The sequence below is a fragment of the Nipponia nippon genome, unplaced genomic scaffold, assembly GCF_047370975.1.
Source record: "Nipponia nippon isolate SJK-2023a ecotype South Korea unplaced genomic scaffold, ASM4737097v1 scaffold_9, whole genome shotgun sequence".
Lineage (NCBI taxonomy): Eukaryota > Metazoa > Chordata > Aves > Pelecaniformes > Threskiornithidae > Nipponia > Nipponia nippon.
The window spans coordinates 43,421,992-43,439,819 of NW_028262413.1; the positions used below are offsets into that span (position 1 = coordinate 43,421,992).

Below are 17,828 nucleotides of genomic sequence, written 5' to 3' on the forward strand. Positions count from 1 at the left end.
GCTAAGAATTTTTTGAGGAGTTATTCTGGTTTACACAGCAGATGATCACCATTCCTCCTGTTCACCCGAGCCGATCCTGACCCTACGCAGCACAGGCAGCTCCTCGTAGCAACATGGATCCCTCTTTCCAGGATCAGAGCTTTTCTTGCTTTTACCTGTATTGCCTCTTTTTGTCTCCTTCCTCCCCTGTGCTACACTCAAACGAGACATGGGTCTTACTGCTCCGCACGACAACGTAACCTAAAATCCCACCAGAACTGGGATTTTTGCACTTGAAAACTCCGGGTACAAAATAGACCACCTTATGTGGGACCGGAGGGTAACTTGTTGCCTGGCTGGTAATTATCAGGGGTGTAGGGTTGCGTATGTAATTATGGGGAGGTTGGAGCAGGCTGAGGCTATAAATCCTCTGCTGTCTGCTTGAGGAGTTGAGAGCTGAAGCTGCCTGGGTACATGCTCTTTGCCAGATTACAGTTTTTCCTCCTCATGACCTTGATGCAATGTGTTTGTCTCTGGGAGGGAACATATCTCAGGCCTTCAAAACTCACAACTGGAAAAATACTAGGGAAATTGGAGCTGGGACCCAATAAATATTACCAGCTTCAGATCCCAGAAAGGAGATGTTTGCCTGCACTAGATATCAAAAATCACTCATGGCTTCTGAATGTCTGATTAATCCATGTTTCCTCTACTATTTTGATATAGATAATTTGCTGAATGGTCTTCTATGTGGTTTGCAGACTCACACCACTTACAAAACTTGCAGAAACAAACATTTCATCCCAGCTAGTTTTGAATTACTTCCCTCTTCTGTCTTTCCTCAAAAGCAAAGGACTGGATTTTGACTGCAGCCTGTGAGATATGTGGTTGGTTTTAATCTGTTGTCAAAATTATACTTTTGATAGCCATAACCCAAATGAAGGAGGAGAAAACACACAAGGAATTTGCCATCTCTTAAAGTAATTTCATTCCACAACTTAAAATCGTTACTAACCTCTGCAACACTTAATTAATTGAAATGACTCTAGCTGTGGGAATCTGTGGTGAAGAGGTCTCTAATAGTTACATGCAATTCGACCTGGAATTCAGTTAGAGCTAAAAGATACTTGAACAACATTTTTCAAGGAATGAAAAATAAAGACCCTGTTGAATTTAATCAGTCGTCCGCTTTTTTTTTTATCCTGCCTCTTGTTTTCCCTCAGGGATTTGCTGGACATAATTCTTTGCCAGTTGATGTACACAAAGCACCTGCCTAAGCACAACTTTAACTTCAGAAGACAGACAAAAGAACAGATACAAGACTAGTCATTTTGTTATTCAAACTACAGAAAAGTCAGTATTGTTAAAAAGCCTAACTCCAAACCACTCTAAAATGTTCCTTAGCTCATGAGAACGACTCATGTAATAGTTATAAAGATGACAAGCTCTTTGCAAGAGATGCTCCCTGCTCATTCATATTTATGATAGCAAATTGTGATATCCCAGCCTGATTAATAAAGTTTGTGCTGCTTTATATCTCTCAGAAAGGATTCCGACATTTAACCAGCCGGAGTCTCCAGCAAACACGCAGGGATTGTTCTGTCCATGGCAGAGATGTGGCTGATTCAGCAGCAGAACTCACCCGTATTTACCAGCAGCTGAAAGAAAGGACTTGGAGGTGCAGGGGGGAACACAACTGAGTTACATAGGAAAGCATAAGGTAATCATGCAAACTATGTCTGATCTGAAGAATGGTAATAAATCTTTTTAGTTATTTAAAAGGAACACAGCAAGTTTATGAACTACAGAGTGATTCTTTAGTCCAGATTGCAGTCATACCCCTAAACCTTAAAACTAGGGTGCTCAGGAAATTACAGGCTGCTAGCACTGTATCCTGCAATTATTTGTTGTTGGTTTTGCTTTGGTTTTCCTGTTTGCTAAAAATCTCTAGTTTTCTTAAATAAACAGCTGGTGCTGTGCTACGGCCATTCTATGCAGCACATCTTATAAGTCACACTATGCCTCTGAGTCTATCTCAGTGAATAAGGGGGAAAAGAGGTGGTGAACAGGAAAAACATCCAACATAGCATTATACAAGATTTTCAGACTTCCCTGGATTTTGTTATGAACCATGTGTGAAACCAGGACCTGCAGACAGAGAGCTGCCTTATCAAAACTAACATTGCATCCCTCAGAAAAGATGTCACAGCTGTCCAGCCTAACCTAGGGGAAGACTAATGCAATTATGTCAAGGTATACTGAGGAACCCTCAGTACTATAAATAATAATAAAGGGTAAATAATAAAAAAATAAAACAGAAACCCCAGAAGTGAGATGTTTTAAATGAAAGGTGATGCACTGTGAACTTAACACACTGGCCCTTTAGCCTTTCTGTTAACAAGGTAATCTGATTGCCATTGATTTTTTTCACCTCTGTTACTAAGAAGGTGATGGAATGGTGTCCACGCAGATGTATTGAATCAGATACTAAACAAAGAGCAACATAAAGAACAATTATCGGCAGCCTTGCCTTCAGCTTGCTGATTATGACATTACTGAAAAGACAAGGTCTGGGTGACTTAAACCAAGAGGAAAAAAAGACTGAAAAGGAGAGGGAGGAAACTGATACACATTTACCATCTGTCTGGGTACATACAGTTCTTTGCCTTTACCAAAATACGTATTTCCCCTTTGCAGCTCGATAGGTGTCAGAGTGTGATCTAGCTAATTAGTTTGATCATGTTACAGAAAAAAAATAGTACAGAGGCAAGGGCCAACCAGTAGTTCATGTGTTTTATGCTATGCAGAGAATACCTAGAAAATTCTGTAAGGAGAATTTTGTGTTTATGATTCTGTCTGCCTGAGTATTGCTGGGCTTAATTATTGTCTGCATGATGATTAGGCAGATTTTTCCTAAGGGTTTGGGAATACAGAGGCTGTTACAAGGTTCAGAGTAGCTCAATAGCCTATTAATAGGCATATATATATCCACGTTTGAATGACGTACCGAGGAATGGTTGGTCAGATTCTCACAGGGTATAAAATAAGAAAACACCATGCATCCACGTAGCTCTATTGATTTCAAAGCAGTTGGGCCAATTTACACAGGCTGAGAATCAGGACTGGATAATAGGAAGACTAATGCTGTAAACTCTAACCTTGTGGTATTAGATTTCAGTTTGTCCAAATGGCACAGGCTGTTCAACTTGCATTTCTAGCGGCACATTTTTACCTGACCCAGCCTGTGTAAACAGTACAGCCAAGTAGCTCTGGTGCTTGGCTGCCTTTATGTACTAGCAAAAGTAATGACGCCTAGTATGTAGTATTATTATTTTATGACATCAGCATAGTATGACATTTTCTCAAGGGCAGCCCATATCCCTTGCCCTCCTCCATATTGGCAGCCATCACTAATTGACTGTGAAAGTGGAGAATTCAATGGTTTAAGGTGATCTCTTCTCTGAACTCCAAAACAGTTTGTGGATGGAAATCAGCTGAAGCAAAACATTGGTTCAATTACACTGTCAAGGGATATAGCTCCTGTACGACAAAGAGGTAAACACTTAAAGGAGCCAATCCACTACTACGTATCACTGATATTATCATTCTATTTCAGATGTGAGAGTCATGTGAATTAATAAAAGCCAGCACTGACATGACCTAACTAAAATAAACCACGATGAGCTTCTATTGCTGTAAGGAATGACTGTTACATGTTTGGTCTGGATAACACCCCAGCACCCTTGCTCCACGAGGGTTAGCAACTTCCCCTGCCCAGCTGAGGGTACCATTCAAACCATGTCATTCACTGAGAATATGACAGATGATTTTGTCCTTGATGTTAAATCAAAGGGCTAGATTGTGTTCTTCTTAGGTCAAACAAAGAACTTTCTCATCTCATTCCCTTCATTGGTTTATTCAGGGCATAAAGCATTGCCTAATATGAATAAGGAAGAGAATCTACTTGTGTATTCAGTGTCCATGCACCTCTGAGTGTGTGTTTTTTACTGTGTAATAATTGATGACATCTTCCAAAGACAGCCTAAAGGACAGGTACATAAACTCTAAGAATCCAAATGGACATACCTTAAATAGGATCTCATGGTGCTTAGACTAGTTCTACTGAACACTAATTATTGAAGAATATTTGCTTTTGCTTATAAGGGCAAGAGCTGGTTGATCAGATATGGGTGAGACTATTTAACAACAATTTACTACGGCTTAAGCACACCGTGGACTTATCTTCTTGACAGCTGAATAGTATCCAGTGGAAAATAAAGTTGCACGCTTTCTCATCACTGAGGAAAAGCTTTGGCATCTGTTAATCATCCTGAAATAGTTAGTTGTTTCTTCAGCCTGGGGAAAAAAAAATGAAGCTGCTTCTAGTATGCGTGTGCAGTTCACCAAGAGCTCAGCATTTTAACTTTCTGATCATCCACGACAGAAATTAATTGGACCTCAGTCTGGAGGATAAGGATAGAAAACATTGGTTAGGCATTATGCTAAACTACTTTGTAGAGCAAATCATCAGATATACGGGTGAGAGGATGCCCATGTATTAGCTTGTTTCATACCTCCCAAGTCAAACACAATCTTCCATAGAAAGTTCACCTTTGATATGACAGTGTAAGGGCCAAGGTTGCAGCCAATGTCCTTACCTCAACATCTCAAAGGGCATAACATTAACAGCAGCTGCAGCCAGGAAGAAACATAAAATGATGAAAAAAATCTTTTCCCCTTTCTAAAGGAGACCTAAAGATTTCTAGAAAGTTTGTAGCACAGGCTGCTGTAGGAGACAGCATCTTCATCCAGAACTGCAAGAATTTTTTTTGTTTGTTTTTTAGAGACCCTTCTTTTGGATATGGGAAAATTGTTATCTTTGCTCCCACAGCTGAAACACATCTTGATCTAAGAAAATACATGAAGAGCTGAGAGAGTGATCAGGGCTCCACTAAAGGAGTTATTTTATCATATATGAAGGGAAAAGATATGGCTGATTTCAGAGTGCAATAGCCCAGGGCATAGGCTTTATTTTTAAACACAGAGGAAAATAGAATACAAATTACTATTCTTAATGAGTTACTCACAAGGGAAGAATTCCACACTACATACCCTTCTGAATACCCATGGAAAGACAACAGGCTACAACGAAGTTTAAAAAAAAAAAAAGATGATCTCACACCTGAATTAATCTGGAGACTCCAGAAAGTTACTGGAACCATCACATGTGTAAACTGCTAAAATCTCAGACTGACAGTCTCTGAACTTGAGCTTGTCTGCATGCCACTGCAGACACTGTAGGGCGTGGGGCAAGGAAACAGCCATAGTTTGCTTAGCTGGCAAAAGCATAAGCAGAGATTTTGCCAAGTGATGCCTATTTTAACATTGTTCAGTGAATTCAGTGAAATGGACTGTTCACTTGTATCATGAAAATATTCAGAACTGGATTTCACTTGCAGGTCAGATAATTCCCAGCAGTTTCACAGTCAAAGAAACTTTGCCCATAAATACTGAGGCATCCATCCTCTGGATAAGAAATGAATTTAAACCAAAGAACTATACAGTGAATAACTGAAAAAATCCTTGCCTGTAACCCCAATTCCAAATGCAACTTCTGTTTGCTAGTCCAAAGTCAAGACATAAACTTTGACTTGAATTTCTAGCTGAGAACTGTTTAGAAATTGAGAAAACAAGAATTTCATAAGGAAGTTTTGCTTAGGGCGTTGATTAAATATTTTTCCTGATTTCCTTCGCTCCCAGCTTCTGGCTGTGACCAGAGACATAATTATTGTAATTAAGGCTGGCTATTGGATCCAACCCAAGATGTAAGAGGATATACCATGTATAAATATATAGTTCTTCTTAATTGTCTTCTATTTAAGAATTTGAAGGTGCTTTAAATTTAATCTTACAGCACTTTTGTGAAATGACTATTATCATCCTAGTCGTACAAATAAAGAAACTGAGGTAGAAACAAGATTTATGTATGGTCACAGCAGAGATACGAAATAAATCAGGCACTGGAAATGAGCTTCCTATCATATAGACTTGTCCTTGTTCTTCTTCCATTAGCATGGCTATTTTCTCAAACTTTTCAGCTCATCACCAACAGATTAAAGTGATTTGGGGAATCATCCAAGTTTCTGGACGTGATTTCCAACTAAAACAGAGACAATAAGTATAATGAGGCCAAACTTCTACTGACACCCAAAACCCAGAACAGGACTTTACTTCATTCAGGAAGGAGGTGGCACTGGGAGAAGTGTGGTCAAAAGATGAAAAAAATAAATAAAGTACCAGAATGGAAAGGAGAACCTGACCAGAGATAAATGATTCCTCTCCTGAGATGTGTTTTTGTTTTATCGCAATGACCTTTCAGAGAAAAGATGAAGCCAGCCTCAGGTAAAAAGAAATAGCCACATTTCATCTACGGTTAGCCTTTGCGACCTCTGAACTCTGCTTTTCTATCTGAACCTATTTCCATGCACCATTTCTCCTCACCACAGATAAGAGACTTCCACGTGCCAGAAAGAAACTTAGAGCTTTCACACAAAGGTTAGCAAGCAAGCATGACTACTCTTTAATTTGGGAAATTATCCCCCCTTTATTTTTAAAATATCTAAATATCTTCCCTCCTGCATGCCACAGGAATCTGCTTAACTGCACAAGAGCAATCACGACACGCTGAACATTTAAATGTGAGATGTGTGCATACCAGTGCATGTGCGCGCGTGCACGCGCACGTGTGTATGTATGTTTGTATAGCATATCTCATTATCGTATCATCACTTTCCAGCTATCTCTAACACAAGAGTCAAGGGGTTTGGGAGCACAAACAAAAAAAGAGAGATTTCTAAGAGAGCAGGAGATTGGGCCGGGGTCATCCGAAAGGGTAATTATTGTTAAATGTCAGGTTAACTCTGAAGGCCTCGGCTCATCCAACTGAGAGCAGATTAGCCCAGATGGAGACATTTTCAACACGGTTCTGTCTGACCAATCAGCGACAGCTGGGATTAGCCAAATACCTTCTCTCATCTGCTTGCTCACAGAAAGGTCAGTTTCTGCTCATTGCTTCCCTTTTAAGATGTGCCTTTCTTTTCCTTTTTTTTTTTTTTTTTTTTTTATTTGTGGTGACTATATGCAGGAAATCAGGGTCCTTTTATCAGAAAATTAAATATTCAACATCTAAAGCCTACTTTTTTTGTGAGAATCGACTTCATTCACTTTCAAGAGTGCTTTTGTCTTTTCTTTCCCTTTTTTTTTTTGTAATGCTGCATACAGATAAATAAAATATATCTGTAGCTATCAGACCCTCAGCTTGTGCAAACTGATGTTGCTTCATGGACTTCACCGGAGGTGTATTGATTTCCACCCATTGAGAATTTGGCCCGGTATTTCAGTATCATTGCATGCCTGCTATAGGATACGGATTATTTTTCCTTGTTCTTTTCTTGTTTTGCCTTCCTTTCTAAAAAGAAGTCTTTGGTAATTTTATTCTCAGCATTCATCTATTTAAGAGCTACAGTTTATGTCTTCTGTCTAAGGGGGAAAAAAAACAACAACCCCAACAACAAGTTAAAACAAAACAAAACAAAGAACTCTCCCTGAAACCAGCCCTGGAGTGCTTTAAAAACTAATCGTCTTTTATGTACAGCCTCTTTTCCCAGGCAGCTTAAATAAGTGCAAACATAAAACTCAGTGATAAAATGAACAGAAACTGAAACAAAAATCACCCTCAGAACATATTTCCCAATAATTTGTCTTCAGATCCCTAGAAAGTTCTTTCATGCCTTAATTATTTTGATTAAGAGGGAGATCCTCTTTGTTTCTTGTTAATTTTGTTTCTGGATTTCTGATGTGGGTTTCAGACAGAAGTGGCAACAACAAAACTATCTGAAAATTTTACTGGCTTGAGTGTCACTTACACTAAGATACCTATATAACAGTCTGATAGTACAAAGGGGCATTTAGAAAGCATATAGTCACATTTACATCCCCTTTAAAATATTTTTTTTTCCTTTCTATTTCTAGCGCTCTGTAAAGAGGCCTCAGCGTGAAAGAATATTGGGCTTTATATGAATTATCATAGTGAGAGCCTGATCCTGATCACTGATGATGCTGTGCTATTGATTTTTTAAGCTAAGTGATCCAACCCTGGAAGAAAGGGACTATTTCCTCCAAGGGCAGAAATGCTGTCCACTGCTGAGGGATCTCAGTGTAGAAATTACAGGGGGTGTTGGGCACCAAACAGGAGCAGCGCTTGATAACTCTTGCTCAGGGTATTTGCGTTAGCAGAACAAAGCCTGGTGAAAAGGGGTGAGAAACTTGGAGAAGAGGAAATGGAGAAATGGATCACTGGAAAACCATTTCTGAAAACAAGACAAATGAAAGTTTAGCATCTAAACAGAAGTTAGAGAAATCCTCACGTTTAGGATATTTATAGTGGAATTGGAGAAGGACCTACAAGACACACTGCGACAACTGGACAAATGGACTGACCAAGAAAGTGGTTTACCAAGTCTTTCGCTTCTGCAGTTCCAAGGGACATCCAAGTTCCTCTGACCTGGGCTGAAACTAGAACCTAAAATATGACCTGGGCTGAAACTAGAACCTAAAATATGAAAACAATTAAATAAGCCTCCTAGTCTGGAACAGCAGGAATAATGCAGGGGAAGTATCAGGCAAACTGCAGTCTAACTCTGTGTTCTTCAGAGATATGAAATGTGCGGATAAAATCTCAGTAATTGTTATGGGCTAAATCATGCCCTTGAACACAGGCTGATCTAGGGGCACAAAGAAATGGAAGATCCAAAACTTACCTTCCTAAGAAGGTACCCAGACTCTGAGTCCACATACAGACAGAAATATGTGCTGTGAATACATGCCATGATGGAGCAACGGCTTGCTTCATCCCCATTATGCATCCGGTTGAGCAGAAAGGAGCTGCTAGGGAAGAATACAACATTATTGGCTCAAATTTTTTCCCTATAACATGTATGAGGTTGTACTCACCCATCATATCTTCTTCTAATTTAAAAGAAAAGGGCTATTATTACAATATTAATGGGAAGGAATGAATTTAATAACTCAAATTTACAAAGGGGGTTAACAGCAGAACCAAGTCGTGATTTCCCTTATCAGTTCCTTTTTGGCTTAGGACTATCACTGGTTGTCTGTCTGCCACAGCACAGTGGCTCCCTTTGCAGCATATATCCTTCACTCAAGCCAGTAGTATCATCAAAATCAATTATTATTTCAATTAAATATCCCTGCCCATCATCACCATAAATTAAATGGGACTACTATGCAAGTTGAAACCATTTATTCATTTAAAACACATGTCCACCATTGCTCTATCTGCCCAGCCTTCGAGCTCTACCATGAGTTTGTATCTAGATGCAGTCAGGCTTCGTATTTCTTCCTTAAATGGAAGAGCTCTAACAGGCATTGTTAATCTGTGAATAATGCTAAGTTTTTACTACTCAGGCATTTCCACACATCAAACTCTATTGTACTATAATGATACAAAACTGTTTCTAAGGTAAATATCATTCTACTCCTGATCATTTTATGGCAGGAACAGAAAAGCAAAGGGTGAAATGATTTTCCCAGTGGAAAATAGTAGGTTAGTGGCAGATTTGGGAGCAGAACCCAGGTGTCTGGAATCGTAGGCTACTTGCCTACCCATTGGACCACACTAATCCCCAAGAAGAGCTCAGCCTTGTTATTTTTAAGCTTACTGTCCTACACAGCTGCTCTTGCACTTCTTACACTGTGCTTCTAGGAAATTAACATATTTAACAACATGTCACATACAAAAAATAAATGCCTTTGATAATCATTTGAATCAGGCATACAGGGAGACCAAATTCTTTTTAGTATTCAGAGCAAAGCATCTTATCAGAGATCTACTTAAAATATAACACAGTTTCTTTATGTAATTTTATTAATTTAATAAGCCACCGTTTCAATAGCATGGAATTTCTTTCCCAGAATCCTGCCAAGAAAAAAAAAAAACAAAACTGAGAGAAAGCTTTTATTAAACTTGGGAAAAGATCCTAAGTTAATCTGAATGTCAGACTCAAAAATGCAAAAAGCAAATCAGTTTATGCATGAATCAAGTAGACTCATACTTGAAACTAAATTCTAATCTACACATGTTTTTTGCTCTGTGTACACTGAAATTTATATCTATCTATATATAGGCATATAGATATATCTCAAGTCAAGCAGAGAAGATTCAGTGAGGTTATGAAAACAAGATTCCACAGGAAACAGCTGAGCTCAATTCTGTTTCCCAAACCTCCCAAGTTGTAATGTTGTTTAAGAAAATCATATTAATTTACTGCAGAGCTAATTTAATAAATGAAAGTATTTGAGCAACTGACCTTCTTAGTACAAATATAAATTGTGGTGTTTGAATTCACATGGAGCTGGAACAGACTCCACCACAGAATATTTACAAAAGCGTAGGATGAACTTTGGGGTACAATGTGCAACCGGACTGTAGCATGTCACACCCTGTGCTGCACATCTTGTCTTGTCCAGGATATACTTCTAGTCCAACTCAGTGCCTATGAGTGTTGCCCAGCATTGCTTTGCCTGTTATATCTGAGGGGAAAGAAATAGTTTTTTGTATAAACAACCTGGTTATAACACTGTTAGTACTTAGTACTTTAAGATCTCGAAGAAAAAAATGATGAACAATAGTGTAATCAAGGTAAAACACATGTAAATAAAATGTGGGCAATACAGAGTATTAATGTGTCCATGATGTCCAGGCCAAAACCCAGGTGAGTTTACCCACATTTTAATTTACCTTTACCAGATGGATGCTACCGTGTAAGTGCAGATCATTATTTACTACTAATTTTTTATTTCTTTTAATAACTCTCCTGCTTAATTGCAGGGCAGACTTGATATGGGAAACTAAAGATATACCTTAAAAAAATCTTTGGAAACCAAAGAGAAACATCTCCACAAGGTCAAGCTTGGTCCTTTCAATCCATAAATAAAAATGTTTTTGATCCAGACTCTAAATATGCTCTAACTACCACACTGCATGAGGAAGCTGAAGAAAAAGTGTGAAGTAGTTATAAAATGGATATTACAATTTTTATCATTTTAACAATAGACTTAAATCATAATCCAGGATCTTCCTGTTCATGGAATTATATTAGAAAAACAGACTGATGAATCAGATGTAACCAAATATGATTTAAAATGGAAAGTGTTTTCTGTGCAAGAACTTTATGCCTTGGAGTGTCTAGAAGATGTATACCTTAGCCATTTAAACCAAAAGTCTCCCAGTACTAAATAGTTAATATTTATAGGTAACTTTGCAATCATTACTATCAACAGACAAAAAGCTACAATAATCCGATTGCCATCACTTTAACCAAAGCCCGTGTCGTAAACCTTGTAATTTTCTGCTGTCATGCTCAGGCACTTTCAACACATTTAAATTAGAAAGGACTATGCTAATTTTGCTTCATAGCCAGGGTAATTGTTGTAAGACATAATTATCTTTTTTTTTTTTTAAAGGATCGTTTTATTCTCCAGAGTTGTTTAAATTCAGTCTCAGTTACTGCTCGTCCTTTCATCCCTACACTGCATTCTGGCTCCCACCTCCATTAAGTTATTCTTTTCATCTTCGTTAGCTGGAGACAACTTAACCCTCCTTTCTGATGGACATTTCAGGCCCTGGCATAACTCTATTAAAAGCAGGAAAGTATGCTAAGGACAAATCTAGTTCTTTGTTTCCTTCTGACCTTCCTGAAGAGTCATCAGAAGATTTGACATGTTAAGTCATCTTTGATGCCAATTTAAAGTTATAGCCCAGCACACAGCCTTCTTGAGTACTGATGCATCAGAGCTTTGCCCATAAAAAAGCAGCAAAGAGTTTAAGCTTGATAATACTGAAATACAACTAAGCATGAAGAAAAAATGTGGACTTTCCACCAGAATAAAGTCCACTGGACAAGGTGCTCGCCTTAGCTTATATCCAAGGCTTTTATGCCGGGAGATTGGTAAGAGTTTCGGCTGCAGCAGCAAGCAAGATGCATAGACTGTAAGTCCAGTCAGCAGACGGGTGACTCTGCTAATTGGTCAAGTCTGCTCTATCATCTGCTCAACCCATTGGCAGGTACAACAAATCGGAGCTGCCTTACAAACCGCCTGCCTTGTGCTGCTGCAGAGAATATCGTATGGTATGTCCTTACAGCAAGTAAATCGACTGCTCCCTTGTTATCAGTGGTTGTTCCAGGCCACCTGGAGGTAGAGCTAAAGGAAACAGTCCTGAATGAAAATACCAGTGATGCTAGTTACTGATTAAATGCTGGGAAGTGAATGGAAGCATTGTTTGCAGTCCAGGTGGACTGACATTGGCATCATGACATCTTCTGATGCCAAATGGAAGACCTGAGCACAAAAAGGAGAAACATTTAGGCTTGATGCCAGCAGACCTTGGCAAGTCATATACTCTTCAGAGCATGTCAGCAAGTCAGTTCCTGGGCATGTTAAAAGGCGTGCCTCAGTAATTGAGAATCTGATGCCTCATCGGAGCTTCAAATGTCTCCTGTGGGGTTGCTCTAAAGAGTTTCCAGTAGACAGCTTTTTCTTTCCCTTACATGCTTTTTCTCTACTAGAAGTTCAATACTATAGCAGGGGAAAAAGGGAAGAAATTTCTAGCAACAAAGGTTCAGGTCTATTATAGCAGTGACTGTCACCACACATCGGTTGTCACAGATAGGACTCATTAACGAACATGTTCCTTGTGCTATAGTATTGGTCCGAATGAGGGAGTAAAGAGGCAGTGCAGTTACCTGGCCACAGGGTTAACCATATGGACTCCCTGTGTCCATAGAACAAAAGGTTGGTTTGAGGGGTTTATGGCAGAATAACTTCTTGCCCCATTATTTAGCATACACCTGCATGACCTGATTTGCAGATGTAGGACTTGACTGACAGTGTTCCTGCCCCATGATAACCCCACTTCTTTTTCTAGCCTTGCTGTCACCTTCTTGTATCTTTTTATGCTATCATGTTTTTCTAAGGAAAAAAAAAGTCTCCACAGTCTTTATTCTGTTGGGTTCTTTTTTTTTCTGTTCTGTTCTGTATATGTTCCCATACTGTCCTTATCATTGCATCTGAACGCTTTCTAGTTAGCAACATGACTATCACCTACCTCATACCTGTCTGCTTTTCTGTCCTCTCCCCAAGGGAGGACATTTGGGCAGTGGAATGGCATTACGGGACTCAAACCTCATTGTATTGTCCAAGTAATCAATTCTGCTTGCCTATAATGAAATGATAAGTAAATAATCACTAATTCAATTAGAAATAGTCAAATCTGCTTGCACTAGTTAAATCTACTTGTACTAATATAGAGCTAGTGAATATCTATGACAGAAACCTTCTCTTAATAACATTAAAGACAGCTCCGTTAAGTTTCCTGGAATGGCTGGATCTTCACAAAAAAACTAAATTGAGCTCTTTAACTGCCGTTCCTTTACCATATAGTGACATCCTTAGGGGTATGCCTATGGCTGCAGTCAAGAGAACCACATGGCCCTTGAAGATCTCTCCATGTTACTGATCAGCTGATGAAGGAACCAGGATCTTCAGTCCCTGCAGTTTGATTTGTCAGCCCTTAAGTTGTCAGGCAGTTGGACTAGATGATCATTGTAGATCCCGTCCAACCGAAATATTCTATTCTATTCTATTCTATTCTATTCTATTCTATTCTATTCTATTCTATTCTATTCTATTCTATTCTATTCTGTTCTGTTCTGTTATGTTATGTTATGTTCTATTCTATTTTCTTGGCCACATTTGCACAGAGCTTAGATTCTTGAATGGGGAGAAGTACAAAAATCAGCTGCCTAAATGACAAGCTAAAATATCTCAGGATATTCATCCATGCCAACATTGGCTGAGGAAGAGAATACTAATGGAGGAGAATGTTTCTAATTAGGAAGCTCTAACAGTGTCCTGGGATGAACGAGGAGTGAAAATCATCTCACTGGAAGCTCTGAACTATAGACGTTTTGTTTATGCACACACACATATGTATACAGGCACTCACACACACTCTTCTTTTTCAAATGCCACAAGTCATTTATATCACTGTTAATGACTCTGATGAGTTACATGTGCAGTCCCTGCTCCAGGCTCTGTGTCTCCATGTTCATATGGCATTAGGGGTTAACTTAATTCCTACTGCAGTTGTCATGCTGGAAATGCCAAGGGTTAAGCAGAGATGGCTGGGACCAGCAGAAGTATTGGATCTTATAATGCTGTACTGAACAGTAGACCTTGTCATCTGCTCAGTCACAACCACTGCTTGGAGTGCTTGCAGAAAGCCAGGCCCCATATTAACGTTCAGCACTTACTCCTCTGCTCAGCAGGAAAAGCTGAGCTTGTTGTAGTTACTGGTAAACTTGGACTTCTCATGAGAAATAGAGAAAGATTTTACAACAGCCATAAAAAGTTCAATCAGATCATTTCTGCAGTGGCTTGAAAATATAGTCTTATGGCAACATTCCTCTTCCAAAAGAGCTTCTGCATTCTGGGAAAGTAAAAGGTTCTGTTCCCCTTCACTCAACACTGAGACACCCATCATAAGATAAAAGTCATCAGGGAGACAGAGAGACTGAGAAAGCTGTAAGTCGTCGCAGAGGTGTGTAACCAGAGACAGACACATTTTCTTCCATCTCAACTCCTCCCTTCCTCTCTTCCACCCCACCTTGATCCTGTGTTCTGTTATGCCAGGGCACCTGGGGAGTACCTGTTTATGGACATTTATCAAGCAGCAAATAAACCCTCATGTTATTTGTAAGCATGGCATTTTCAAGAGGTATCCCTGGTTGTTTAACAACATGCAGTGTTTTTGTAACTGCAGAAAAGGTCCTATGGGCCATTAAGCAATCATTTATTGGTTAAATATCTCCATTCCCAGTAATGAATTGCTATTTTGTAAGAACAAACATTTCCTTTCAGTTTAATTTTCAGATTTTGAGGTCGCAATGGTGTGTGCTCTTGAGAGGGAATAAAGTCTGGGACCATGACATTAATACACTCCCAACTTTTATTTCCTTTGCCAACTGTGACTAGACCTCCAGTACATTAATTTCCCTGCTTTTCTTAGGCCTCCAGCCTCTCAAGGCGAGACGTGTGTCTTCACTACTCCTCTTGTCTGCTTAACTCACTTATCACTGATTTTTACCTGCAGTGAGATAAACATTGAATTCCTTTAATTGGGTGTTACTAGTTCTGCCCTTACAGATTCTTGAGTATAGGACAGCCACAAGGGTGGTTTGCTATAATGTTTTACTTTTTTGTTGTTTTGTTTTGTTCTTTTTATTTGCAGAATTGCAGTCCTGGATTAACAGTCTTAAAAAAATTTATTCCCTTGTTTGTTCCGCCACAGGGACTTGTACAGATTTTGCAAAAGTGTCTCAAGAATAAATCATGTTTTTCAATGTGGGTTTTTTTTCACTTTTCTGAAGAATATGCCTTTGAGGATGAGGAAATAGTTTCTGTAACCTCTATAATCCTTCTTTTCTCTTAGAAGACTCTGGATCTAGCCAGTGTCAGTGACTCTGATTTTTTTGACCCCAGTGAACTTCATGCCCTGCAGTTTTCCAGGAGCACCTCAGACTGTTCATTGACTTGAAAAAAGTATTTTTAGCTTCATGCTGCTAGTGGGAAATCTGAGGTATGAAGATCTGAAGTGCTGGAGGCTGCGTGGCTGAGGAGGGAACATGACTGAGCAGAGGCCAGATCCATGGCCCAGTGTCAGACCCAACACAGCATGGACAAGTAAAAGAGCCAATCTGAGACCTGATTAAGGACCATGTTCCCAGACTCTCCTCAACCCCCCCCCCCCCCCCGAAGTTATGATCTAGTTCTTTATATTTTGCAATGAATAGGATCATTAAAAAGATTAAGGAAAATGTGGTCAAATGGGCAAAGCAGGTAGCTTTGATTCTATCCTTGGTTCTACCACTTAGTTTCTGGGATGGCCTCTGGCAAGCCTTTTTGTCTTTTTTCTCCCTCAGACTGTTAATTTACAATCTCTTTTTTTTGCCTGAAGGCACAGTGGGGCAGTGACAGCCTCTGCAAAATGTTAGTCCAGTTCCTAGCATGATGGCTTACTGCATAGAGCAAAAACTATGAGGCACAACCATAATATTATTTTTATTCTACTATTCATTACATTTACTGTAAGCACCCTTGCAGCCCTTTATTATTGTTTTTACAGAAGAAAGAGAAAACAAGTCCTGGACTATGCACAGTGTTTGTAATTATGTATTTGTAATTTGCTGGGGTTGAAGGAATAGTTAAGGCAGATGTTACATGGATGTGAATATTACCCCACTAGTCCCTGCTGTTAAAGCCCACCTTATCTCTAGGGGGGAAAAGTGAGTCTAATTTGATATAATTGCTGCTAGAGCCAGTGGAGATGGGCCAGGTCTTTGGAGAATCTACATATTCAGGGATGCCCAAACTTTACTGGCATACACAAGGACAGCGCCAGCAAGCACAGGAGAGGACAGAAGCACCTCCATCACTTGAGAGAAATGGCCACAAGGGCTTTATGCAGAGGACAAAGTGGAGTAACTCAAGGGTGATAATGGCATAAGAGTGAGGTATCTGCAATCCAAGAGAGGAACACCAGTGCAAATAAGGTAGGTCTCAACCTGCTGGTTTCCAAGCACAGTACCTGTAGTATCCAATTAAAGCAGCTGTAGTAACAATATGAAGTTTACTACTTGCCACATTAATACTTGCAAAAAGCAGCTTAAAACCCTTTGGAAATGGTACTAAACCAATCTCACCTTTTCCTAGTACATTCAGCACATGATTCTGGAGCTCAGGCACAGAGTGACTGGGAGTAGGGTAGAGTCCCTGCCAGGGCCTGGGTGCACACAGCCTTCTCTGTGCTAGCACAGCTGAGTCAGAGAGCATTGAGGCAGTCAGCACAAAGGAAACATCTCCTAGTTATCACCCACCAGCATGCTGGAGGAGAGTATAACAAAAAAAGGACCTGCATCCAGATGAGCTCTTAATAAGCAAGTGCAAATCCAGAGTAAATAGACTGATGGAGCTGTGTAGAGGTGGCACTACCTTAACTCATTGGCTGTTTACTCAAAAGTTATTTTGCTGTGCAAACGAGCATCAGGAAGACCACCTATTGATTCGCTTTCTTCCCTCTAGACACTTACAGTCTATCAAGCATGGAGAGCAAAAAAGAGAGCAAAAGAGAGAGAATGAATCTGCACTGTGGCACAGCAGAAGTTGCTTAGTCTGCACGCCGGGGAGAAACTCTTCCTTCTGCCTTGCTCAGCAAGGGATGTTTCCCTGTGTTTGGGCAGCACATCTGAATGAATCCTCTTCTCCCTATTAAGTCATCGGAAGGAGCAAGAACCTGCTCCAGCCTCCCCGTTTGGATTTAACCTCAAGGGGTTAACTTCATAAAACTGCAGCTCTTTATTCCAGCCTGCGATTTCCCATCATACTTTAGGACCAGCGAACCGTCCCTTCATTGATGGCACCTTTTGGCTTCACAATAGAAGCCAATTTGTTAGAATTCTTCACAGGTCAGGGGCTGCGTGAAGATGTGGAGGGCGCAGCAGTGGCCGCTGGAAAATGAAGTTGTATTCGCTTGGCAAATTATACGTCTGCTGCACTTTATGGGCCTTGATTTCCTTTCCCCTCTCTCTCTCCCTCTCCCTTTTCACCCCCCTCCTTTCAGCCCCTCCCTTACCCTCTCTTTTTTTTAAATCGGAGAAGCGTGTATGTGAGCTATCGTCACATATCCAGTTAATGTAGGTTAATAGATTGAT

General features: G+C 39.8%; 1 long non-coding RNA gene across 5 annotated transcripts in view; it reads right to left on the reverse strand.

The window, feature by feature from the left end:
* Positions 1-8,913, reverse strand: part of LOC148050300 (uncharacterized) — a 68,707-nt gene extending 59,794 nt beyond the window's left edge. For 4 of the 5 annotated variants that reach the window (XR_015701635.1, XR_015701637.1, XR_015701639.1 and 1 more), the window contains exon 1: positions 8,799-8,885. This is a non-coding gene — a long non-coding RNA (uncharacterized LOC148050300). Of the gene's footprint in view, positions 1-8,798 lie in introns of all 5 variants that reach the window. The other variant, XR_015701638.1, reaches the window with a different exon arrangement.
* Between the last annotated feature and the right edge of the window lie 8,915 nt (positions 8,914-17,828).